At 39.1% G+C, this 26162-nt stretch overlaps 1 non-coding gene across 1 annotated transcript; it reads left to right on the top strand.

The window, feature by feature from the left end:
* Positions 1 to 22508: 22508 nt before the first annotated feature.
* Positions 22509 to 22635, top strand: LOC114223011 (small nucleolar RNA ACA64). Its single transcript, XR_003612040.1, has one exon. It is a non-coding gene; the product is annotated as a small nucleolar RNA ACA64 (small nucleolar RNA).
* The last annotated feature ends 3527 nt before the right edge of the window (positions 22636 to 26162 follow it).

Raw genomic sequence — 26162 nt, 5'->3', positions numbered from 1 at the left:
TCAGTGGGAAGCCTGCTTCTCCCTCTCCTGCTCCCCCTGCTTGTGTTCCCTCTCTCACTGTGTCTCTCTCTGTCAAATAAATAAATAAAATCTTAAAAAAAAAAAAAGGCTATTTTTTTGGCCCAGGTAAAATTTTAATTATTGGGCTTTCCTTCCATATACTATGGAGTGCTTGGAGCAAGAACGTTCCTTGACAGAGAAATAGAAAGGTCATGCTCTCATGCTAGGGGAGACAGACAGCATGGTATTATAGGAAGAACACAGACTGGAATTAAACAAGCCCATGTCCAGACTACAGATCCACTACTTACATGACCTTAGGAAAGTTATTGGATTTTCCTGGAACTCAATTTTCTCATCTGTAAAATGGGGATAAGTTCCTTGCAAAATTCTTATGAGGATTAAGGGCTTTGCATACAAGCCCAGCACAGTTGCTAGGAAGCACCAGCCCTCAATAGGTGGCAGCTATTACCTGCCTCTCTCTGTGTTAGGGAACCTGTCTTCTAAAGACAAATAAGAGTTTCCTGCCCCACAACTACCTCCTTCCTCCGGACCCCAGAAATGAGCTTTCTATCCCAATTACCATATCCTGCTAGCTGAGCCTCTTCTCTCCTGTTTTCAAATACTATTTGATATGACTTATCAGAAAGGTGGCAAATTTGCAAAAATAATAAAGTTACCACGAAACCAGCAAATTCTGTACCTGTAACTAAACTCCAGGTTAATAGGAAGAATGATTTCAACAGCAGGAAGCTCCTATCAAGGCTATTAACGAGATAATGACTAAAGGCAAATATGATCATTAGTCCCAGAGAATGGCCTAGCTAAATGGTCAAAAAAAGGAATCTACTGGAAAGAGCTCACTAAACAATAAAAACCTCAAAGGAGAAAAATAAAAAACAGACAAAGTAGATTAAATAAAATGTACAGTCAGCAGATATAATTTACATATTAAGCAGAATCTTACCTGCTTGATCAAGTTCGAGCAAAAAATAAGGAACATGCATCGACTTAAATAACTTCTTTACCTGGAAAAACAAGGGGGAGAATTTTTTTTAAAGCCTTCTCTCCAGCTTTTTACTTTCCTCTTTAATCAGCTTTTGCAAACTTACCAACCCATTTTTATACAACCCACAAGACTCTCCCTGCCGACAGTAATGATACTTAATGGGTATTTGAAGTCTGTTGATTCTACTCTATGTTCAATGATTCACCTATATAGCTTCATAAAATACATTTTACATGTTTAGTGACTCCATCTACCCCACTATAAAATGGGTTTAATACTAACCATGTTTTAAAAGGCACTGGAATATGTACTATTTCCAAAACATATGTGGAAACTCTAAGAAAAAAACCACATCCTACAATAGTTAACATATTATTTATTTTTTAGCCGAGTAAACCTCAACCAACAAATCAATTACAAAAGTCATATGCTCAAGATTACACAAATTATTTTTTTAAGATTTAATTTATTTATTTGTAGAGAGAGAGCACAAGCAGGGGGAGTGGCAGGCAGAGGGAGAAGCAGGCTCCCCCCTAAGCAAGGAGCCCGATGTGGGACTCGATCCCAAGACCATTGGATCACGACCTGAGCCAAAGGCAGACACTTAACCGCCTGAGCCACCCAAGTGTCCCAAGATTACACAAATTATAATGGTAAAAAAAATTTTACTGGAAGGATAAGTTATTTTTGCCAAATTTGTGCCACTAAATAACACTTAAATTATTGATAAAAGAGGCTTTAAAATGACATTTATATATAAGACATAATAGCCTGTCATTAATGCTTTAGGACAGCTTAGAACCATCTCCAGCTTCTACAATAAAATGAAAAAGGTCAGACAGAACTATGGCCTGGAGTTCACAGAAATTAACAATCTAGAGAATGTATTCTTGTCCCATCCTAATTTAACTACTAAAACAGTAGGCTGAAAGATTTCTATCAATTGTATAGGACCAAAGATAACATTTTGATAAAAATGGGAGAATAAGTTTCTTCACATGACCTCAGCGGCCCTCCTCTTATGCTCCTCGGGGCAGTATCTGTGCCCTAGTGGGAATTCAGCTCCTAGGCAGCATACAGTTAAAAAGATAAGAGTCTTTTTGAAGAGTGATGGGGTGAGTAAAGAGGGACTTTAAGGAAAGGGCAAGGAAAGCTACAGCTGGGAGACCATCTGGACAAAAGTCAATTCATATTCCAATGCTCATTTTCTAAGACTAAAAATAAAAAAGTTAAAACACATATAAAATCGTGGAGTCTTAAGTCTTCCTCAGCCACTTAATTTTAGAAATAAACCATTTGCAGTTTGTTACAGAAAACAAGTTTTCCAGATTTAGAGAGTAATCCTAAAAACAGCTCCTAAAAGTATCAAAATTTGACAATATGTGAAATGTAGAAAATAACAGCTCTAGATTCCAGAGTACACGTGACCCCTCAGCAAGAAACTCTTTGGTAGATTATTTTAGCTCTGATGAAACTTTCACACTGCTCCACAGTACAAGATTAAAGATCTGTATTGAATATCATTAGCACCTGCTTCCAGAATATTCTAATTGATAAAAGTAGAGGATGGTCAACTTTGCCTGTAAAAACACTACAGAGAAATGGCAGTGGATCTGGGTGTCAGGCAATAGATAAGCTATATGAGACATCGTTTGCTAATTCCAACTTCATACTTCTAATTTCCCATTGAAATATCCATAAGAAACAAACACCACAGTTTCTGAAGAGGTAGGAAGTTATCTTTGCATTTTAAAACCCAGTCTTCACAGCGGGATGCAGGCAAATCACACACCTTAATGTGTTATGCAACAATCAGGAAACTTACATAGAAATTCATTTCTTTGTGGGCATATCCCAACTTGAGTCAATGCAAATTACATTACTCATCCCAGAGAGAAATATAAATTCATCAGGCCAAGTACAGATATAAAAATGAAGTTTCTCCATTCTGATTTACTCACATCACAACTGTTAAAGGATAAGATCAAAACTGAAGGAAATAACCTGGGGAAATGCTACTTCAAGGTAATTTTTAAAAATAATAAAATTAAAAATTAAAATTAAAAAACCACGAACAGTCAAGTCTATAAGTTGTACCCTCACAGAAGAAAATCACTATTTTTACAAAAAGAGACACCTAACCATCCTTCACAGCCAAAGACATTGAAAGTTAATTTCCATATTAATTGGCACAAATCTGAAAACAGCTTATATATTATGTAATCAGAAAAGCTAAGGAACTGGTAGTTGTCAAGGTAAAACCAAGGGATGCTTGTCCAAAAGACCTGGCATACCCAGGAACTATTCGGATAATGACATTAAATAGTTTCCAGAATTACTATACATTTTAATACAATAAATATGCAAACCCCTACCACAAATTTTACAGGAAATGTTCATTGTTCCTAGAGTACATTTAATTGAGAAAAAAAAAAAAGGCTTTGTCTTTTTAGAGTCAGGGAGGAGAGTCAGGAAATGAAGAAGTTAGTAGAATTCAGGGAGAAGATAGTAGAAATAAGAGTAACTACAGGTCAAAGAGATGGGAGATTGCAGGGAGCATGCAATGAAACCCAGCAATCCTGACACGTTAGACCTCCTTCACTGCAGGACTAGAGCAGAGTCAAAACTGCAATTTCCCAATTCTTTAGTAACGTTGGGGCACCTGGGTAGCTCAGTTGGTTAAGAGTTCTACTCTCGATTTCAGCTCAGGTCATAATCTCAGGGTCATGAGATGGAGCCCCATGTCAGGCTCCATTCTCAGCGTCGAGTCTGCTTGAGATTCTCTCTCTCCCTCTCCCTCTGCCCTCCCCCCTCTCGCACTTGCACACATGCAATCTCTCTCTCAAATAAATAAATAAAATCTTTTTTTAAAAAATATAAGGAGAGTGACCAAACATTGCCTGGCACATAGTAGGTGCTCAATGGTGGCTCCTAATACAAGCCTACAGTGTAGGCTTTCATATGGATTTGAAATTATTTGGTTTTCATCATGAAGCTGTGTATTTAACAAGTATAGTAGATAAGGTGGTATTGCCAACCTTACTGTTGAGGAAACTGATTTATAGAATGAGAACTGAGCACTTTTAACTGCAGGTGTTCCTTCCATTACACCACCACATGCATAGTTTCGAAGGGAGAGGCTAATTTAGAAAAAAAAAATGGCCACTTTTTAATAGGAGTAACTATATTGGGAATAGAGTCAGATATTTGTTGATTTCCACTTAACTGAGGCTCAATATTGATGAAGGAAGATCACCATCCAAGGTGTGAAGTCCTGATAGGAAAACAGGAAGGGCAAGTAGTTCTTTCATTTAAAAAACATTATGTAGCATTTACTTTGTGCCAGGCATGTTCTGTGGCTTCTACAAATACTAACTAATTTGATCCTCATGACAAACTTATGAGATAGGTGTATTATTACCCACATTTTACAGATGAGGAAACTGAGACACAACAGGTAAAAAACTTAACCAAGATCACATGGCTAATAAGTCACAAAGGCAAGGTCTAAACTCTGACTTCAGAGTTCAGGCTCTTCACCATTATTTGGAAACAGAAAAGACTAGACAACTCCATAATTTCAGAACTAAAAGGAATCTCAACAGTCAACTAGTCCAAGCCCTTCATTTTACAGATTACACTAACAAGGGAGAAGAGCCTCAAAAGACCACTAGGGCTATATAGTGAAGCTCTCAGAGGCCAGGAATTATGCAGATTTCTAATATACAGCCCTCTTCCAAATTCTCTAATGTTTACTGCCTATGCTAATCACTTAGAATTTAGCATCGGTTACCTTAGATCATTTTTCTTTTTTTTTAAGATTCTATTTATTTATTTGAGAGAAAGACAAAGAGAGCATGAGGGGGGGAGGGGCAGAGGGAGAGGAAGAAATAGACTCCCCACTGAGGGTGGAGCTCAACTTGGGGCTCCATCCCAGGACCCAGAGATCATGACCTGAACCAAAATCAAGAATTGGATGCTTAACAGACTGAGCCACCCAGGTACTCCAGATCATTTTTCTTTTTAAGCCCAAGGTTTACCTTCTCAGTTTGACTAAACGCCCTAGGGATGGGACTTTGTCTCCTACATCTTTGCAACCCTGTTCCCAACATGATGTCCTGCGCAAAAGGCTCCACGATGGCTTTAATAGAGATGAAGCCCCAGATGACAATGAAGCAGACTATGTTGGGTGAGAAACAAATATGAAAGGTTCTGCCTACTTTCAGTGTTTCCACTACTTGCCCACCTTTCCTTTTTCCTTATTTAGAACAAGGGAAGACACACACACACACACACACACACACACACACACACACGGAGTCCAAGAAGCCTGTCTCTGTTTAAGGCTTCTGAGGTCAACCTCTCTGAGAGCTGGAAAGTAAGTCAAGAGATAGATAAACGGAGAGAAAATTAAACTTAATAAATTATCCTACAGGTGAACCCTGACAGAAGGCCAGTTATGTTGACTTAAGAATCCACTGTGTCTAGTCCTAGAGCTATCCTGAGTATAATTTAAAGCTAAGCTTCAGTGACATTAAACATCCTCAACCTTCCCATAAAGCACCCGATCAGGTTTGTCTTTCAATTCTCGACATCATTCTGTGGTTAAATCACGGTGGACTAAACCAACCCTCCCCATGGCTGTGATCATTGCCCTTTTCTCTCAGATAATCTAAGACTAAGAACCAAGTAGGAAGCATAGTTTATTCTTTGGGAAGTCATTTTCCCCATAATGAGCATGAAGAGGTACTTACCAAAATTTAGGAGTACCTTAAGTAACAGCTCCTTAGAAAATATTCTCTACAGAAGTGCCTAAAAGAGCAACCAATCACCTGGTTTGGGAGCTCACCCACCCCAAATCTGCCTGACCTTGAGAAAACATCTAGTATTTTGCAAAAGCTCAGGAGATTACTCAAGCAACATTTTGTTCTCAAAGCATCACTCTCCAAGGACTCTAAAGCAACTTACACCCACACCAAACCCCTTCCTCAGGTGAAATCCAACTGTTTACAGCAGAACTCAGAAGTCTCAACTTTCTCAAGGCAACAGTGTGTTGCTGCTCCTGGAGGCTGAAGCCTTACCTCAGCACAGCGCTTGCACATGGACTTGCTGAAGATGACTACAGGGTGGTTGTCTATATAGGCCCTAAGCTGGGCTCTGGGGTCGGAGATGCTTGGGCTGCTGGGCCCTGAGGGGCCACTCACACCAGTGGCTGGGTTTTCTGGCAAAGGTTGACTAGGGAGATGATCCTTAGCTAGAAGTAATGGAAGCAAAGACAGTAATTATCAGAAAGGAAAACATGATGATGCATTTCCTAATATTAGATTCACTCAGCAAGCCTTACAATTTTAGCCCCAACCACCAAAATAAGGATTCTGAGGGAGGGCTCGAACATGGATTACACATTAAATTCTGTCATCTGACTGCAGACTCCTGGCAACTCACTGGATATTTCCAATTCATTTTTGCTACATTTGAGATTAGTTCTCAGGGGCCCCTGACAAATGATAGCAGGAGACTGAACCTCCCTGAGGTAGGAGACTAAGTCACAGGTTCTGACACTGAGGGCCATATATTACCTCAGCCCCACCCTATCCATGGTTTAAATGTAGAGGGGCCAAAGAACAGAGATTACATCCCTTTCTCACACAACCCTGCTCAGAGACACAAGATTGGGCGACTCAAGCCAAGGCTTACTTCTTTTTCTCCAGTTAACTTCAGGACAAGCAGACACAGGCTTTTCAGGCCACAGCATGGCAAGATTTAAAAAACGACTTTCTTCAGATTCTCTGTTTTCCTCTCCAGGATTTTTCTGCAACCCAGTCTGGCACCATAACAAATGTGACCCAGCTTTGTGGTATGTTACCCCACATGACACCACTATCATCCTGGGCGTCATTATCAGCCAAAGCCACTGACAGATTGCTACCTCTGGCTTGTAAATATTTTCAACTAGCTCTCTTCTCCAGGGCCACAAACAAAGCAAGCTCAATCCTACCCTTATTACCTACTCCATAAGTTATTTCCTCTCATTTCTGCTTGTCTGAGACCTACCCATTCTTTCTCAGTCTCCTCATCATCTTCATAGTTGATATTAATGTTTACCCAGAACTAGACAGGGAGTTAATATTTGTATGCATCATCTCATTTAATCTTTACAAGGATATCATTATATAAACACTGCTACCGTCATCCCTATTTTGCAAATAAGGAAACAGACTCAGAGAGGTTAAGCAACTTCCCCACGGTTGCACAGCTTACACTAAGTGATGGAACTGGAATTCAAATGTACATTATAATTCTCTAGAACCCATACTTTTTTAAAAAACAGCTTTACTGACATATAACTCATATAGCATAGAATTCACCAATGAAGGGATGCCTAGGTGGCTCAGTCAGTTAAGCATCTGCCTTCGACTCAGGTCATGACCCTGGGGTCCTGGGATTGAGCCCCAGTGTCAGGCTCCCTGCTCCTTGGGGAGTCTGCTTCCCTCTCACCCTTTGCCACTCCCCCTGCTTGTGCTGTCTCTCAAATAAATAAATAAATAAATACATACATACATACATACATACATAAAATTTTTTTTAAGAATTCCCCAATGGAAAGTACACAGTTCAATGGTTTTTAGTCGAAGTTGTGCAACCATCATCACAATCAAATTGAGAACATTTTCATCACCCTGCAAAGAAGCCCTGTAGCCATTAGAAGTTGTTCCCCGTTTTCCCCCAGCCAGCCCTTCCCCCTTTCCTACCTCTAGACAACCACTACTCTACTCTATGGAGTCATACAATATGTAGTCTTTTGTAACTGAGTTCTTTCACTTAGCATTATATTTGTTAAGGTTCATCTGTGCTGTAGCATGTATCAGTGCTTCATTTCTTTTCTATGGCCAGATATTCCATTGTATGAATATACCACATTTTTAAATCTATTCATCCATTGATGGACATTTGGTTTGTTTCCGTATTTGGGCTGCTTCCACTTTTTGGCTGTTGTGAACAGAGCAGCTATGAACATGCGTGCACAGGTTTTTGTTTTGAATACCTGTTTTTAATTCTTTTGAGTAAACACCTAGGAGTAGAATTGGGTAATGTTAAATCTTTTGAGGAACCACCAAACTGTTTTCCAAAGCATCAGCATTCCTACCAGCAATGTATGAGGGCCCCAATTTCTCCACATCCTTGCCAACACTTATGATCTGCTTTTGGGTTCTAGCCATCCTAGTGGATGTGAAATGGTGTCTCATTGTAGTTTGATGTGCATTTTGCTGATGGCTAGTAATGCTGAGCAACTTTTCATGTGCTTATTGATTATTTGTATATATATCTTCTTTGGAGAAATGTCTGTTCAGATCCTTTCTGCATTTTCCAATTGGGCTATTTGTCTTTTTATTGCTAAGTTGTAAGGGTACTTTTTTTAAAAAATTTTTTAAAACTTATTTTATTTTGAGAGAAGGAGAGCACAAGCAGGGGGAGCAGCAGAGGGAGAGGGAGAAGCAGGCTCCTCGCTGAGTGGGGAGTCGGACACAGGGCTCGATCCCAGGACCCTGGGATCATGACCTGAACCAAAGGCAGACACTTAACCAACTGAGCCACCCAGGTGACCCTATAGAAAGTTTTTTTTAAAGCTAGTTAATTATAATTTTTTAAAAAAATAACCCCTATTATACATGGTTAAGACAGTGTCAAAACCCAAGTGACTGTTTTTTTATATACCAAACATTCAAATATTATTAATACCCGAAATATAGATAAAGTAAAAGGGATATAGAAATTCCCATATCTAATATGAAGAACGGGTGCTTCTTAAAGAAAAACTAAAATCTATGCCAATTAATTATAGGATCCCAAAAGAGCAATGGGGCTTGGTATTTGTTGCAGGACATTCCAGACCAGACCTTTCGTATCTGCCATCCATCCATAAGCTGCACCAATGCCCTCCAGCCTCACCAATGACACTTCAAAATGTTTTAACTGAACTCTGGTTTTCATACTCTCTTTTCCATGTTGCTTATTTACACAACATGGAAATGAGTATTCTTAGTGGTAACATCTCGTGGAAAGAGAATCACAGAATGTCAGCACAAGAAAAACACTGGGGGTCAGTAGGCCAACCTATTCATTCACCTACTGAGGAAACTGAGCTCCAGACAGTAATTAATTGGTGTCAGAGTCAGGGCTACCACACAAGCCTCTTGATTCCATTATACCTTACTGAGTCCTTTGACTTCATGGGATGCTGACTCTAAAGGAAGGTGACAATTCCTTACATAACATCTATGCTAAGGTCACCACCCACCTATTAAGCTCAGATATCTGCCAGTACACGGAACACAGAAAACAAGGCCATCACAGGGAAAGGGATATCCTCTTTAATCAAAAAGAGCTGCAGTATTACTGGGGAGAGATTTTTCACCCCAAATAAACATAAAATAAACAAATGAATAGATAGATAAGAGATTGCCCAACTGTGGCGCCTGGGTGGCTCAGTCGTTAAGCGTCTGCCTTCGGCTCAGGTCATGGTCCCAGGGTCCTGGGATCGAGCCCTGCATCGGGCTCCCTGCTCAGCGGGGAGCTGGCTTCTCCCTCTCCCACTCCCCCTGCTTGTGTTCCCTCTCTCTCTGTCTCTCTGTCAAATTAATAAAAAATTTAAAAAAAAAGCAGAGAGATTGCCCAACTAATCAAAATCATTAGATTTTTTCCTTAAACTCTGCCTCTGACAAAAAAGGCAAATTTTATTTTTAAATGTTTCCCCTCATTTTGAAATAAAATTTGAATCAGCATTCAAAGAAATATATTAAGTAAATGTGGCAAGAACAGCACACAACCATGTGGTTAGAAAAACTCAGATAAAGTTGTAATTATGAGTTTCTTTATTTTGCCCCAACTCTTATGCCTAAGATCAGTTCCTAATATTTGGATCAATAAAATACCTACTATCCACTTGTAAAAACTCAAACCAAAAGTTAATAATAAAAGTGCTCCATACTTAACACTCATAAAAATTATGCACATCAATGAAAGAGAATGGATACCCAGGAAATAGACAAATACAGAACAATTTATGATGAAAAGACAGCACAAAACAATAAAGAAAAAATGTATTTTTTAAAATAGTATGGTAATCGGGCACCGGGGTGGCTCAGTCGGTTAAGCAACCTACTCTTGATTTCAGCTCAGGTCAGGATCTCAGGGTCATGAGATTGAGCCCTGTGTCAGGCTCCACACTGGGCATGAAGCCTACTTGGGATTCTCTCTCTCCCTCTCCCTCTGCCTCACCCCCCCCTAAAAAAAAATTAAAATAGCATGGTAATAATGGCTTGATAATTTGGAAAAAAGTTTTTTCACTTATCTCTCACTAAATAACAAAGCATGTTAAATAGAATCATTACCAGATCTCTAATGAGGTGATAACTTCCTAAACTTAGAAATAAATACAAAGGAAAAGAGCAACAGACTATATTGCAAAATAATAGTAATAATAATAACAATAATTTTTTAAAGCAAAAGAGCAGCCTAGAGAAAATACCTACATAATAAAAGAAAAAAAGAACTCAAGAAAATTGGTAAAGAAACAGCAGGACCACAAGATAAAGTGATTAAAGAACAGGAGCAACCAATTCATTAGAAAGAAAAGAGCAAACCTAGAATAAAATGTCTTTTTACTTTTCTTTCAAAATCAGAAATGCAGATTAAAGCAACAAAATATCATTTCTTATATATTAAAAATGGAGGGGTGCCTGGGTGGTTCAGGCCTTAAGCATCTGCCTTCAGCTCAGGTCATGATCCCAGGGTTCTGGAATCAAGTCCCACATCAGGCTCCCTGCTCAGCGGGGAGCCTGCTTCTCCCTCTCCCACTTCCCCTGCTTCTGTTCCCTCTCTCACTATCTCTGTCTCTGTCTCTCTGTCAAATAAATAAATAAAATCTTTAAAAAAAAAATAAAAATGGCAACTCCCAGTGCTGGTAAGTGTACACTGATAAAAGTCCATGAACATAAGGCAGCATATAATATAAGCTGTTACTTTTCTTTTTGAAAACAATTTGACAGTGTAGATCAAAAACCAATGAAATAGCCATACCTTTTAACGAAGGATTCTTATAGGAATTTATCTTAAAAACAAAAAATTTAAACTAATGAAAACATTATATTCATAACAATGACCCTCATCTCTTCATTGTCTCATAGGAAAAGCTTTTAGTAATTTTTATTAATACAGTTAGCATCATGTAGTTAACGGGAAAATTTCCAAATCTCTTTTCAACATGAGTTCTATAGTTTTAGGAACAATCATGTTAAATTCCTGTGAAATCCAATGGAACAAAATAGGCCACTAACCTATCAACATTCTCCATTCTCTACCTCTTGAACATGTGTATCACCTTTCTAAGGCAGGGACAAAGTTATATCTTGTCTCTTCTGCCTTTCTCTCTCCAAAGGCTAAACTGCAAAGAGATTGTATTCCTACTCTCTAGCCTCCTTCACCCCTGTCTATTCCCATCCTCAATCCACTCTTTTATTTTTTTTTAGATTTTATATATTTATTTTTGAGAGAGAGAACACAAGCGGGGAGGGGCAGCGGGAGAGGGAGAAGCAGACTCCCCACTGAGCAGGGAGCCCTATGTGGGGCTTTATCCTAGGATCCTGAGATCATAACCTGAGCTGAAGGCAGAGGCTTAACCGACTGAGCCACACAGGCGCCCTCAGTCCACTCTTTTTATCTACATATTACCAACACAGGATCATTGGTTATAGTAAAAAATTGGAAAACAACACATACCCAACATTTTTCTTGTTGGACAATAATTTTCTTGTTCTTCAGTAATTTTAATGGTTCTATACTATGCAAGATTCAAAACAATGTGGAAAAAAGAAAAAAAAACAATATGGAGATGGTTTGACATAATGTTAATTGCAAAAAAACAGAATACTAAATCCTATGTACCATAGTTTTATAATTACGTGAAACTTTGCATATAGGAATCCTGAAAAGGGATATGCAATACAGCATGATAGAATTATGCACGACTTTTCCTTTCTTATATTTCTCAAACTTAAGAAAATTTTTTTTGCAAGACATAATAATTGGCCACAGATTGCAATATATGATCTTTAATTAGAGGCTCCAACTCACAACCCCAAGATCAAGAGTCACATGCTCCATGGACTGAGCCAGCCAGGTACGCCACAACTGAGTAAATTTTCATATGAACTTACATAGCATGATATTATTGTGTTAAGTCCACCTGGTTTACACAGAAAAGTACTTGTTCTTAGGAGACACATGCCGAAATTTTTATGGCTGAAAGTCATGATGTCTGTAATTTATTTCAAATGGTTCAGGATAAAAGAGTGTGTGTGTGTGTGTATGTGTGTGTGTGTGTGTGTGTGTGTGTGTAGAGAGAGAGAGAGAGAGAGAAAGACTGATTGGGAGAGAGAAGGGGATGTAAGGAAGAAAAATAAAACAAATGTAGCAAAATGTGAATCTTAAGAAGAGAATAGAGCTATTCATTATATTAGTCTTTCAACCTTTCTGTTGACTGAGGGAGTTGCTAGAATTGCTGGAATAATAGCCTTGAAAACTCTTCTACAGAGCCCATAACAGTATATTCCTGTTCAGATTTGTGGGAAAAGTCTGGCTCCTTCGTCTTCATTCCATCACCTTCAGTCATGTCTCTGCACATGGCTGGTTTAAGTATGAAAAACTCAGGAAGTTGAAAGGCAGCCCACTTTGGGTACATCAATCTGTAGCTAATAAGGAATCTCTGGGACTGATTTCTTGATTTCCTTTGTTCAGGCAACATAAACATCTCCTAGACCAGGGCCCTCAAGATGTGGTAGGCATACCCCTGGAATCCCTGAGCTCAAAACTATTTTCATAATAATAAGATATATTTGCCTTTTTCACTGCTGGCATCCTTAACAATGTGAAGGGGTACTAAGACCAAAAGTTGGAAAACCACCAACCTTGACGTTTTGAAAAATTTGAAAGAAATAAAACGTGAAAAGTAGAGTTTCCATAGGAGCTAAATTTTTTTATTTAGGACTGAAAAATAATATTCTTCTCTTAAAACTAAATAAAGCAAACACAACTTGGCTTCTCTTCCAAAGCCCCCAAAACTAATTAGGATGAGGCAGTCCTTCAATCTAGGCCTCTCTTAAAAAAATTTTTTTAATTGCTTTTATTGTCGTTGTTAGTTCTAATTCCATGCCACTTAAATTAAACGTAGCCAGAAGTAGAAGAAGGAGGAGGGGAGGGGGAGGGGGAGGAGGAGAAGAAGGAGTTAGGTGGCTTGACTCCAACTAAAGAACAAACAGATTCAACATTCCCCTCCTTTCTTGGTCCTCACACATTGCCCGAGGCTCCAGAGGCCTGCCTTTCTATGGTGTGCTCACAAGGACAGAAAACCAGAAGCAGATCATTATTAGAGTTGACCGCTTAGACTTCTGAGAGCACCAGGTCAAGGCTGTCAAAAGATGAGAGAAGTGGCTCATAAATTTCAGAGCAGAGAAACAAGGGGGAAAGCAAAGAGGAGCCCAGCAAAGGAAAGCAAAATGGCAAAGTGAAACACATACTAAAACTGCCACTTGTTAGAACTCGAATTTCTGCCATTAATAAGCAATACGATCACTTCAAATGTGATGATAAAATTTTTATAGCACTCCACTCTGCCCACTGTCATCACTTTCTGGTTTGTAGATGTCACATGCATGTTTTCACCCCATTGTCTGCAGTTAAAAGCATCTGGACAATAAGACATCGGAAGAAATCTAGGATTTCTGCAAATCCTATAGCTCTTAAGCTTTTAATTCGGCTCAAGAGTTTTGCAAACACACCACTACTTTTAGATTTATTTTAAAAAATTAACAATATTAATAGTATTTTATTCAACCCACAAGACACACAGAATATTATTACACTCGGGTCTAGTAAGTTATTGAAATAACTTGAAATAACAAGTTATTCCATAAAAAAATCTAAGAGTGGGGAAGCTTTAATGAGGAAGGATGACATGATCTATAAAGTGAGAAGACAAGATAATTATGTGTGCTTTTTAAAGTCTGCAGGGTATGAGACATGCTAGAAAAATAAAACATAACATAAGAAGGAAGACTAAAGACTCCTTCATAGGACATGATGATGACTTCTCTGATGCTGAATATAATAAATATATCTTAGTTTTTAGTAGTATTTATTTGCCAAATTAAAACAAAACATGAGGATGCTTTTTTAAGCCGCAAAGGGATTTTTAGTTCTCACAAAGAACTTGTCATGTAAAGTACTTACTATGTTCCGGGCAAGCTGCTACAAACAGGCCTACAACATCCTGAATATAGCTCTTCTTTATCTCCTTCAGAGGAGTCTCATTGGAAGGTTAAATTTAAACCTGGGTTGTGTTGAAGGTCCTACCTACTAGGAATTTCCCACTTGCCTTACCCCACAGTTGTATGCTAATGTGATTATATGCCATGTCTAGGATTTGGTAGCTATATGAGCCTGAGAATACACATTTGAAAGGAAGTATCTCTTCTCCAAATGACTGATTTATGGTAGGAGAAAATACGCCAGAAGCTCAAGTGTGTCGTCACTGGAAACTGACTCTTCTTGTGGGGGTGCAAGGGGGTGGGAGTAAGGTTAGTGTTGTTTACTGGGTCACTCAGCCCAAAGATTATCCTGTCAGGGTTAGGATCTACTACAGGGACCTTAGAAGGCTTACTGAAGGACCAAATGGAAGAAGAAAAAAATCCAACTTCCTTTTACCTAGCTGTTAAATTTCATATTGATGCTATTAATAAGAAAATCATTTTAAAGGAAATACTACAGAAGTTTTTTAAAATCAGAAGCGTAAAAACATAAATGATGTTACATAAAAGAATAAAATTGAGAAGTCTTCCTTAGTATGTCCTTCAAAAAATGACTTTCAATGACTTGAGAGATATATCTTTGATTTAATAATGCCTTTTGGATTTCAATTTCTTCAGCTGTGATATGAGTTGGTCTAGATACATACAAAACTTCTGCAAATATGCCCTTTGTGAACATAAAGCATCTACATGGGAAAAAATGTAGATGCTACCTTTGATTGTATAACATACCCACTATAAAACCTGAATTATAGTCACTAAAATATAAAAAGAATCTGTGGAAAATGACACCACTGATCCCTCACACGCATGTACATGCACGCACCCGCGCGTGCGCGCGCGCGCGCACACACACATGCTCCCCTACTAAATACCACTTAAGAGCTAGCTAAAAAGCTCTCACCTACACTAGACCATTAATTCTTATAATTTCAATAAACATGCTTCAAACATTTATACAGAAAATATTTTGCATTTTTCATATTCTTTATGTTACCTAATGAGTGTTAAGACTAGCCAATGAATGGAGTAATAGTACATTAGAATGTCCAGCCAATGTGACCAACACTAGGGTTTTGAAAAAAATGTCTCAATCTTTCCAATTCCCTCAAAAAGGTTTAGAAACAAAAGATAAGGTGGCATTCTATTTAAACAGATTTTTTCTAACCCCAGGGCTTAAGAGAAAACTATAGAAGGCAGATGTCTTTAGAAGTCCCTCTGATTAGAAGTCAGTCCCTCTGATTCAGCAACATTTTCACATCACACATCACACACATAACACACAAAGAATACCAGGAGGAGAAAAAAATTAATAAAAGATACTCTACCAATCTACACAGTCTTGTCCAGAAAATACAAGAGGAAGGATTATTTTCCAGCTCATTTTATCAGGCCAGTATTACCCTGATACCCAAACTAGACAAGGGTATTAAAAGATAATAAAACTATTGACCAATATCCCTCATAAACAAAGATATGAAATTCCTCAACAAAATAATGGCAAATTAACTCCAGCAAAATATAAAAAAAATAATAATACATCATGAGCTAATGGTGTTTATCCTGGGGATACAAGGCTGGTCCAATATTCAAAATTCAATCAATGTAATCTACCATATTAATGGTCTAAAAAAAAAAAACCACCACGATCAATTGTATGCCAACATACTACATACGTGAAATGGACAAATTCCTAGAAAGGCATGCTACCCAAACTGACTCAAGAAGAAATGCAAATCTGAAAAGACCTATAACAAGTAAAGCGTTGAATTAATAATGAAGAAAACTTCTCACGGGGCACCTGGGTGGCTCAGTCATTAAGCGTCTGCTTTTGGCTCAGGTCATGATCCCAGGGCCCTGGGATCGGGCCCCACATCAGGCTCCCTGCTCGGTGGGAAGCCTGCTTCTCCTTCTCCCATTCCCCCTGTTTGTGTTCCTGCTCTCAGGCTCTCTCTGTCAAATAAATGAATAAAATCTTTAAAAAAAAAAAAGAAAAGAAAACTTCTCACAAAGAAAAGCCCAGGCTCAGATGCCTTGATTAGTGAATTCTAACAAACATCCAAAGCAGAATTAACATCAATTCTTCACAAACTCTTCCAAAAAAATAGAAAAGGAAGGAACATTTCCTGACTCAATTTATGAGACCACTATTACCTTGAAAACCAGACAAGAACATTACATGAAAAGAAAAACACAGAACAATATTCCCTATAGACACAAAAATCCTCCACAAAATATTAGCAAACCAAATCCAGCAACATATAGGAATAATTATGTATCAATGACCTAGTGGAATTTATCCCAGGATTAACTTTGCATAAGTTGATTTAACATATGAAAAAAATCAATTGATGTAATCTTATATTTATAGAATAAAAAACAAAAACCACATGATCATCTCAATAGACGCAGAAAAAACATTTGACAAAATCTAATAACTTTCATGATAAAAAAATACTCAGCAAGCTAGGAATAGAAGGAAACTTTCTCAACCTGATAAAGGCCATCTATGAAAAACCACAGCTAACATCATACCAAATGGTGAAAGAGGGAATGGCAAAAATCGACAAGGCAAGAAATAACAAATGTTGGAGAAGTTGTGGAGAAAGGGGAACCCTCTTACACTGTTGGTGGGGATGCAAGTTGGTACAACCACTTTGGAAAACAGAGTGGAGGTTTCTCAAAAAGTTAAAAATAGAGCTACCAAAACCCAGCAACTGCACTACAGGGTATTTACCCCAAAGATACAGATGTAGTGAAAAGAAGGGCCACATGCACCCCAGTGTTCATAGCAGCAATGTCCACAGTAGCCAAACTGTGGAAAGAGCCGAGATGCCCTTCAACAGACGAATGGATAAAGAAGATGTGGTCCATATCGAAAATGGACTATTACTCAGCCATCAGAAAGGATGAATACCCACCATTTGCATCAACATGGATGGGACTGGAGGAGATCATGCTCAGTGAAATAAGTCAAGCAGAGAAAGTCAATTATCATATGGTTTCACTTATTTGTGGAACATAAGGAACAGCATGGAGGACATTAGGAGAAGGAAGGGGAAAATGAAGGGGGGGGAATCAGAGGGGCATACGAACCATGAGAGACTATGGACTCCAGGAAGTAAACTGAGAGTTTTAGAGGGGAGAGGGGTCGGGGGAAGGGTTAGACCAGTGATGGGGATTAAGGAGGGCACGTGCTGCATGGAGCACTGGGTCTTATACACAAACAATGAATCATGGATCACTACATCAAAAACTAATGATGTAATGTATGGTGATTAACATAACATAATAATAATAAAAAAGAAAGACACAATGCTTTCCCCCTAATATCAGGAATAAGATAAGGATGTCTGCTCTTGCCACTTCTATCCAACACTACTGGAAGTTATAACCAGGGCAACTAGGCAAAGAAATAAAAGGTATCCAAGTTGAAAAGAAAGAATAAGACTATCTATAGTCACAGATAACAAAATCTTCTATGTAGAAAATCCTTCTATGTAGAACACACACACACACACACACACACACACACACACACACACACACACCCTCTTAGAATGAATAAGCAAGTTCAGCAAGGTTGTAAGATATGAGATTGAAATAGAAAAATCAATTATATCCCTATATATGAACAATCTGAAAATGAAGTTAGGCAAGCATTTTTTTTTCCCATTTACAATAACCTCAAAAAGAATAAACTACTTGGGAAAAAGTTTAACAGGCCACACTGGGATGCCTGGGTGGCTCAGTCAGTTAAGCGTCTGCCTTGGGCTTGGGTCATGATCCCAGGGTCCTGGGATCAAGTCCCGCATCGGGCTCCCTGCTCAGCAAGGAGTCTGCTTCTCCCACTGACTGCTGTTCCCCCTGCTTGTGCTCATTCTCTCTCTCTGACAAATAAATAAATAAAATCTTTAATAAATAAATAATAAAAAGAGGGCAAGACCTACACATTGAAAACTACAAAACATCTTTGAAAGAATTTAAAGAACTAACTAAATGGAAACACATCTCAAATTCACTGACTTTAAGATTTAATATTGTTAAGGTGGCAATATACCCCCAAATTAATCTATAGATTCAATGCAGTCCTTATCAAAATCCCAGCTGTCTTTTTTGCGGAAATTGACAAGCTGATCCTAAAATTCATATGGAAATACAAGGGACCCAGAAATGCCAAAAGAACCTTGAAAAGGTAGAATAAAGTAGGAGTACTCACACTTCCTAATTTCAAAACTTACTACAAATCATGAGTAATCAAGATAGTGTGGGACTAGCATATGGATAGACATACAGATCAATGCAATAGAGTTGCAACTCCAGAAATAAACTGTTATATTGATCTTTGACAAGGGTGTCAAGACAATTCAATGGGGAAAGAATTGTCATTTCAGCAAAAAACTGGATGCCCATATGAATGAAGAATGAAGTTGGACCTTTTCCTCATACCATACATAAAAATTAACTCAAGATATATCATACAACTAAATATAAGAATTAAAACTATAAAAATCTTGGGGTGCCTGGGTGGCACAGTCTCAGGGTCGTGAGACTGAGCCCTGCGTCAGGCTCCACACTCAGCAGGGAGTCTGCTTGAGAATTTCTCTCCCTCTCCCTTTGCCCTTCCCACTTATGCTCTTTCTCTAAATAAATAAATAAATCTTTAAAAAAATTTTTAAAACTATAAAATTCTTAGAAAAAAACATGATAGTAAATCTTTGTGACCTTGGATAGTTTCTTAGATACAACATCAAAAGCACAAGCAATAAAAGGAAACAACACATTAGACTTCATCAAAATTTTTATTTAAAGTTTTGTGCTTCGAAAGACACCATCAAGCAAACTTAAAAAAAAACCCTCCAGAATGGGAGAAAATATTTGCAAATCATGTATCTGATAAGGGACTTGTATCTAGAATATATAAAAAACTCAGGATATTTGTCAAATAGCCCATCACAAAATGGGAAAAGGGTTTGAAAGATATTTTTCTAAGGAAGATATATAAATAATCGACAAGCACATGAAAAGATGTTCAACATTATCAGTCATTAGGGAAATGCAGATCAAAACCACAGTGAGATGCCACTTCACAAACACTTGGATGGCTAAAATAGAAAAGATAGAAAATAACAAGTGTTAGTAAGGATGTGGAGAAATTGGAACTCTCATACATTGCTGGCGAGAATGTAAAATGGTATGGACCCTTTGGAAAACAGTTTGGCAATTGCTCAAACAGTTAAATGCAATTATCCTATGATCCAGCAATTCAACTTCTAAGTATATATCCCCCCCCAAAAGAAAATGTGTCCCCACAAAACTTATACACTACTATTCACAGCAGCATTATACATAACTGCTAAAAAGTAGAAACAACCCAAATGTCCATCAACTGCTGAATAAATAAATTGTGGCATATCCATACAATGGAGTATTATTCGGCAACAAAAGGAAAAGAAGTACTGATAACATGCTATAGCATGGATAAAACTTGAAAACATACTAAGTGAAAGAAGCTAGTCATAAAAGAATGTACATTATATGATTCAACTTCTGTAAAATGTCCAGAAGAGGCAAATCTATAGAGATAGGAGATAGGTTGGTGGTTGACAGGACTGGCAGTAGTGTTTACTGCTAATGGGTACAAGGTTTCTTTTAGGGGTAGTGAAAATTACATGGTTTCACACTGAACTATGCACCTTTAAATGGTGATTTTTTAAAAAAATCTTAAAAAAAATAAATCTACTCCCTCCCCTTCTCACATTACTCTGCCCACACCCAGAGCCAAAGATGTTGATTTGACTTTGTTTTGTTGCGTTGCTTTAATAAATACAATTAGTACTCTTTAGCAAGTCTGTTCTGGCTGTTGTGCCCAAAAACCAGCTGCCAGACACACACTGGCCCAAGCTTTTCTCCTCCCTCCTTGCCATCCCCACCCGTGGCTGCCTCTTAGTGATACCAGAGAGTTGTTACTGCTATTCCCTAGGCTTGACTGAGGACCAATCCCCGTTCAGCTTCCTTTTCATTCTACTTTGGCCTGGACACCCTCTCTTGCCCAGAGCGATCAGCTCGACCAAATCCTGAGGATCATGTTACCAGTCTAGCAGATCAAATCACATCCAGAAAGATACCACGGAATCCTACTACAAACGGGTACAAAGAAACCCTGCTCCCTGCTCTCCTAACATAAAGATCGTTTAGCCCAGTATTACATTTCTGACAAAACCTGATGGGGTGGAGAGCCACTTACCAAGTTCTAGTTCCTTCTACTACCCTCCCATACTTCTTTGATCTCACTGTATACGTAAAAAAAAAAAAAAAAAAAAAAAAAACCAACCCTAGCCGTTGCTCAAATACGTACAATTACTTCCTTAAACCTAAAACAAACATGATGACCAAGAGCACGGTACCCACTTCAAAGTAAATCCTTGTGATAAAGCATTCAGTGAAACAATCATTAACTGGACAGAGAGGGGTGCAAGTCTTCAATATGCTCACAGCGGTTTAGCGGTTTAAACCTTTTGCAGGCTTCGGCACAAACCTGAAAAGGTAGTCGAATTTGTGCAGTACATTGGGGAGGGAAGAATAAGTAGCTTAAAATACCAGGAAATAAGTGAGTGTTAACTCCACATTAATCATAACTATGATATGGTATAATATCCATGATCTTAAGAAAAAGTATCCAGGGGCACCTGGGTGGCTCAGTCGGTTAAGCGACTGCCTTCGGCTCAGGTCATGATCCTGGAGTCCCGGGATCGAGTCCCGCATCGGGCTCCCTGCTCCGTGGGGAGTCTTCTTCTCCCTCTGACCCTCCCCGCCTCTCATGTGCTTTCTCTCTCTCTCTCATTCTCTCTCTCTCAAATAAATAAATAAAATCTTAAAAAAAAACAAAAAACAGTATCCAAAGCTTGGACATAAGGGAAGAGGACGACAATGCCATTTCAGTGTCATACTGGGGTATTGTGCAACAAGCCCACTGAAGGACCATTCAATCCTTTAAGAGAATGTACCTGTTCTTGACTTTGTTGTTTCGTTAAGTGTCCAGACACTGAAGTTCTGTTGTTTTCTAAAGATGTTATTTTTAAGTAATCTCGACACCCGGTGTGGGCTCGGACTCACAACCCCAAAATCAAGAGTCACATGCTCTACCCACTGAGCCAGCCAGGCGCCCCCGGGGACACTGATGTTTTATGTTCACTTGTACGCGTCTGTCCAGTAACACCAGAGGTTACAGTTTTATTGCCCTGTGGGACATTAACCAGTGTTGTAACTACTAGCAAATTCAATTCAGCAATTCTTTGACCAATTAAGCCTCTATTCCTTGGATTCTCCTTCAAATCAGTAGCTTTGCCACCAACTGATTCCTTCATACATTTAGTTTAATAAATTTTTATACATGTTCATCTTATTTTTTACAAGAATCATGTTTTTAACTTTTTGAGAATCACACTTTGGTCATTACACTGTTCATTCAGTCATTTCTCTGTGTTGCATTCCTATCTACAAAACAAAACAAAACAAAAAAAACCTGCTTTCTGCCCCGGCTACTGCTCTTACACGTTCAAAAGGGCCCATCTTCTCTTCCCGAACCTATGCCGTACTGATACTACACATTCGCAGACCATAATGACCTGCAATCGTATCTTGTTTGGCCCTCAGGGTTTTATTTAATTGAATTATTGCTGACATTTATAAATGGAAAGAAGTCACAAAAACAATAAATAAATATGGATTTCTAGTTTCTCCTGAAAAAATCTAAAGGTCTGGCAGCACTAGAGTCATCTTCCCACCCAACGAAGGAGAGCTGAGCCCCCTTTTAGCACATTCTAGTCTCCTTGGTCATCCTAGTCTCCACCGCTATTGTTACCTGCCTGTCCTTGCAGTGAATTTAAATTCTCAATCCCTCAACTGTGGCCTGTCCATTATTCTCATAACAAGCTGATTCTCAGTCTATCCCACCTCACACCACCTGTTCAGCTCAGTTTTTCATCCAATAGACACTGACATCTGAAGTGCCTGTGTCTCTGTGTGTACACATGCCTTATACACACACACACACACACACACACACACACACACACACACTCTCAATTGTGGCAAAAAATAACTTTTAAATATTGAATGAAAGTTGGTACGGCGTTGGTTGAAAATCACCCGCGGCTTTGGCCGTGGCCGCCGGTGAGATTCAGCGCCTACAGCCACCGGGGGCCTCAGCTCACCGCCCACTCGTCCGTGTGGGCAGGTGAAACCCAGGCCCGGACACGCAGAAAAAAAAAAAAAAGAAAGTTGGTAGCATATTTTTAAGGCATTCTCAACACACCTGACAGTTGAGAGCTGAAAACCATTGCACTGTCATTTAAACCAATAGGTAACAAACTGTTTTTCAACACCAAATAGAGATTCATGATAGTGCTTTACAGCTGTACACATGTAGACTAGTTTCTTTTTCTTTTTTTTAAAGATTTTATTTATTTATTTGTCAGAGAGAGGGAGAGCACAAGTAGGGGGATGGTCAGGCAGAGGGAGAAGCAGGCTCCCCACTGAGCAAGAAGCCCAGTGGATGTGGGGACTGGATCCCAGGACCCTGGGATCATGACTGGAGCTGAAGGCAGACACTTAACCGACTGAGCCACCGAGGTGTCCCATATGTAGACAGGTTTCTACCAGCAAAGTAAAGCTCAGAGCTTAAAAAGAGGATATAAGGAATATTCATGAAATACTCAATGATGTCGTATGAAGGTTAAAAAAAAACCACCTTACACATTAATCCCTTCTTTCAAGGGCTTAATACAACTGCAAATCCAAAATATACTTTTTAAAAAAGCCAAATTTAAAAGCTTTAAAACTCAGAAAACATTAATACAAAGAGGTGAACATTTAAGTGTGAAGATTCAAACAATGACCAAAGACTTTTATTTAAATCATCAGGCTAATGTGGGCTATGAGCAAGTTTTCCCTTGAATTATCTAGCCGAGTTATGCAATATTAACTTCTGACTGCAGATTCCTAGTGTGTCAGTCAGGATGACTTTAGTTTCTATACCACAGATTTCAATTTCCTCTTATTACATCCTCCACCCAAACCTTAACCCCACTGCTGAGATCAGGAGCCTCTCCCTAGGAAAACGTGGGTTCACTCTGGCTCAAACACCTCACTCCCATGTTCTCAGACCTTGGTTCAAACAGAATCCCCTGAAGCACTAAACATGGCGATTCCTGGCCCAACACCCTGAGACTTGATTTAGTAGGTCTGGGATGGAGGCCAGGAAAATGAACTTTTAACTTACACATACCCACCCTTTATCTAAGTAATTCTCTTGCAGGTGGTCTTAGGATACACACTGACAAACACTGTCTCCTTGCTTCACTGGAGAGAGCAAGATGGAGTCATTCATGTCAAGCAGGGGCCTGTGACAAGTGATGATGTAAGCACTTAAGGGTACTGCAGCTACGAGATACTGCTGAGACCAGCAGCAGCTGACACCCCAGAACTGATAAAAAGCAGAAGCAGAGGAGGTCTGCAGGGGTCCAAGACTGATTAAATCTCTCTAAAAAGGGAGGATTTCTGCAGCAAACTGTCAGACTTCTCAGACATGAGCCCTCTATGTCTGACCACTTTAAAAAGGCAGCTGCCGCCAAAGGCTCCGCCTGATTGATCTCTGAACAGGGCTGAGATCCTTCACTGCTTGAACATCACAAGCAGGAAGTGTGGAGGGCTGACCTGGACTGGACCAAGGGCTTATCTCTACTATGCGCCCACAGGCTGACCTCATGTTTGGTTTATTAACTTCTACCCAATCTGTTATCTTGTTTATCGTGTGCCGTGTAAGAAGCCAAGTTAATCATATCGTGACATGTCATTTGAGTTTGGAATCCTGAACCTGCTTTATAATTATGTTAACCCTGCTTTATGACTGAATAAAGCTGACACTGTGGAAAGACACAACTTGTGTGTGTGCCTCCGTGGTGTGCTTGTGACACTGGTCAATGTTAGTAACATTGGCTTTTGGAAAATTTCTCACTTACAAAAAGTTGTCCTTTGCCATATGGACCATATGGATACATTTACGGAGTCTCAACCATCTGTAAGGCAGTGTGTCAAGGACTGGGACAGATAAAATAATGAACAAAACACATTCTTGACTCTCACAAATCCAGCAGGAAAAATGTTTACAAGTTAATTAAAATAGAATGGAATATGTGTCATGGCAAGAATACAAATTAAACTCTAAGCACTCAGAAGTTGACTCCCTCTACCATTCTCTGCCAGCATCTGGTACCCATCCATCTTTATGATTATACACGATGACACAGCATTTTCCATGCCCTTCCATGGGACTGTATGTTCAAAGGGCTGAGATCATGCCTTGTTCACTCCTGAGTTATTAGTGCCTGATAAATAATAAATACTGGGTTGAAGAGTCATTTAATCAAGAAATTCTTCATCATTACAACTTGGCACAGATTGTGAGAAACTTCACATTAGATTCTGGCTGCTCATTTAGGAAGTCAGTTCCTTGAAACCTAGCCATGTAATTTCACATTTGGAGGGAACTTACAGAACATGTGGTCCAGCATGTCACTAAATTGGTGTGCAGATCATTGGTGGTACTCAAGGAAGATAGTTTCTAGAATGTTTATAGGTGATATATGAAAAAAAGTTTTTTTAATTTCAGTAGGAGGCATATCTCTGTGTGTATAGAAAATAGAACAAAGCAGTGCTTTTCATAGATTAATGCTTAAAACAGTGCTAAATTTATTTCAAAAAGTAAATATAAAACAGGGGAAACTTTTATGCTATTAGAAATCCTAGTGGTTGCCGTTGGTATGAGTAAGAGGCATGAGGGGGGCTTCTGGGGTACAGGAAATGTTTCTTTAGCTGGGTGCTGGCTGCACAGGGATGGTCAGTTATAAGCTGTATTATGACAACTGCTCTTTTCTGTATGTACAGTATATTTCAATCCAAAAGTATTTTTTTAAGTGGATGTAAATAGTAAATAAATGATAGCACGTGGACACTGGAAAAATCCGAAGGTGATAAAGGTAATTTTGGGACACACAGACTCAAATTCCACTGTGTAGATGAGAAGAAACTCAAGTGATTGCCACAAATTAGCTGCTTGATCTTGAGCAGCTGCCCCCACCCAACGTTCTCTCCCATTCTCCCTTTCCCCCACCTCATGTCCTCTATTCCAGCAGGATATGCACCCTCACTGTCTCCACGATGATTTTATCAGCTGCTGCCCGCTGCCAAATCCAACTCTTCCAAGGGAGCTGCCTTCCTCACGTGGCTGTTTTTACCATTCCTCTAAGCCCTTCACCATATGGTAACCTTGTAACTAGATTGTAAGCCACGGAAAGACACAGATCCTACAGCATTTAAAACAATTCCTTCTGGGGCCTTGGGTGGCTCAGTTGGTTAAGCGATTGCCTTCGGCTCAGGTCCCGGGATCGAGTCCCGCATCGAGTCCCGCGTCAGGCTCCCTGCTCGGCGGGGAGTCTGCCTCTCCCTCTGACCCTCTTCCCTCTTGTGCTCTCTATTTCTCATTCTCTGTCTCTCAAATAAATAAATAAAATCTTAAAAAAAAAAAAAGAACAATTCCTTCTATTGGGCAAGTTACTTTTCCGGGTCTCACTTTTAACACCTGTAAATTCGGGGGGTGAGGAGGCAGTACAAAGATAATGATCTGGGGTTTGGAGTCAACAATTGCCTGTACCCCAGCCCTACCACTTACTACTGTGGAACTTGAGGCACGTTTCTTCGTCGTTTTGTGCTTTAGCCGCTTCACCTGT

Source organism: Eumetopias jubatus, unplaced genomic scaffold (genome assembly GCF_037043125.1).
Source record: "Eumetopias jubatus isolate StellerSeaLion01/CBP00866 unplaced genomic scaffold, mEumJub1_p1.0 scaffold_8, whole genome shotgun sequence".
Lineage (NCBI taxonomy): Eukaryota > Metazoa > Chordata > Mammalia > Carnivora > Otariidae > Eumetopias > Eumetopias jubatus.
This window is presented reverse-complemented; position numbering and strand designations above follow the sequence as displayed.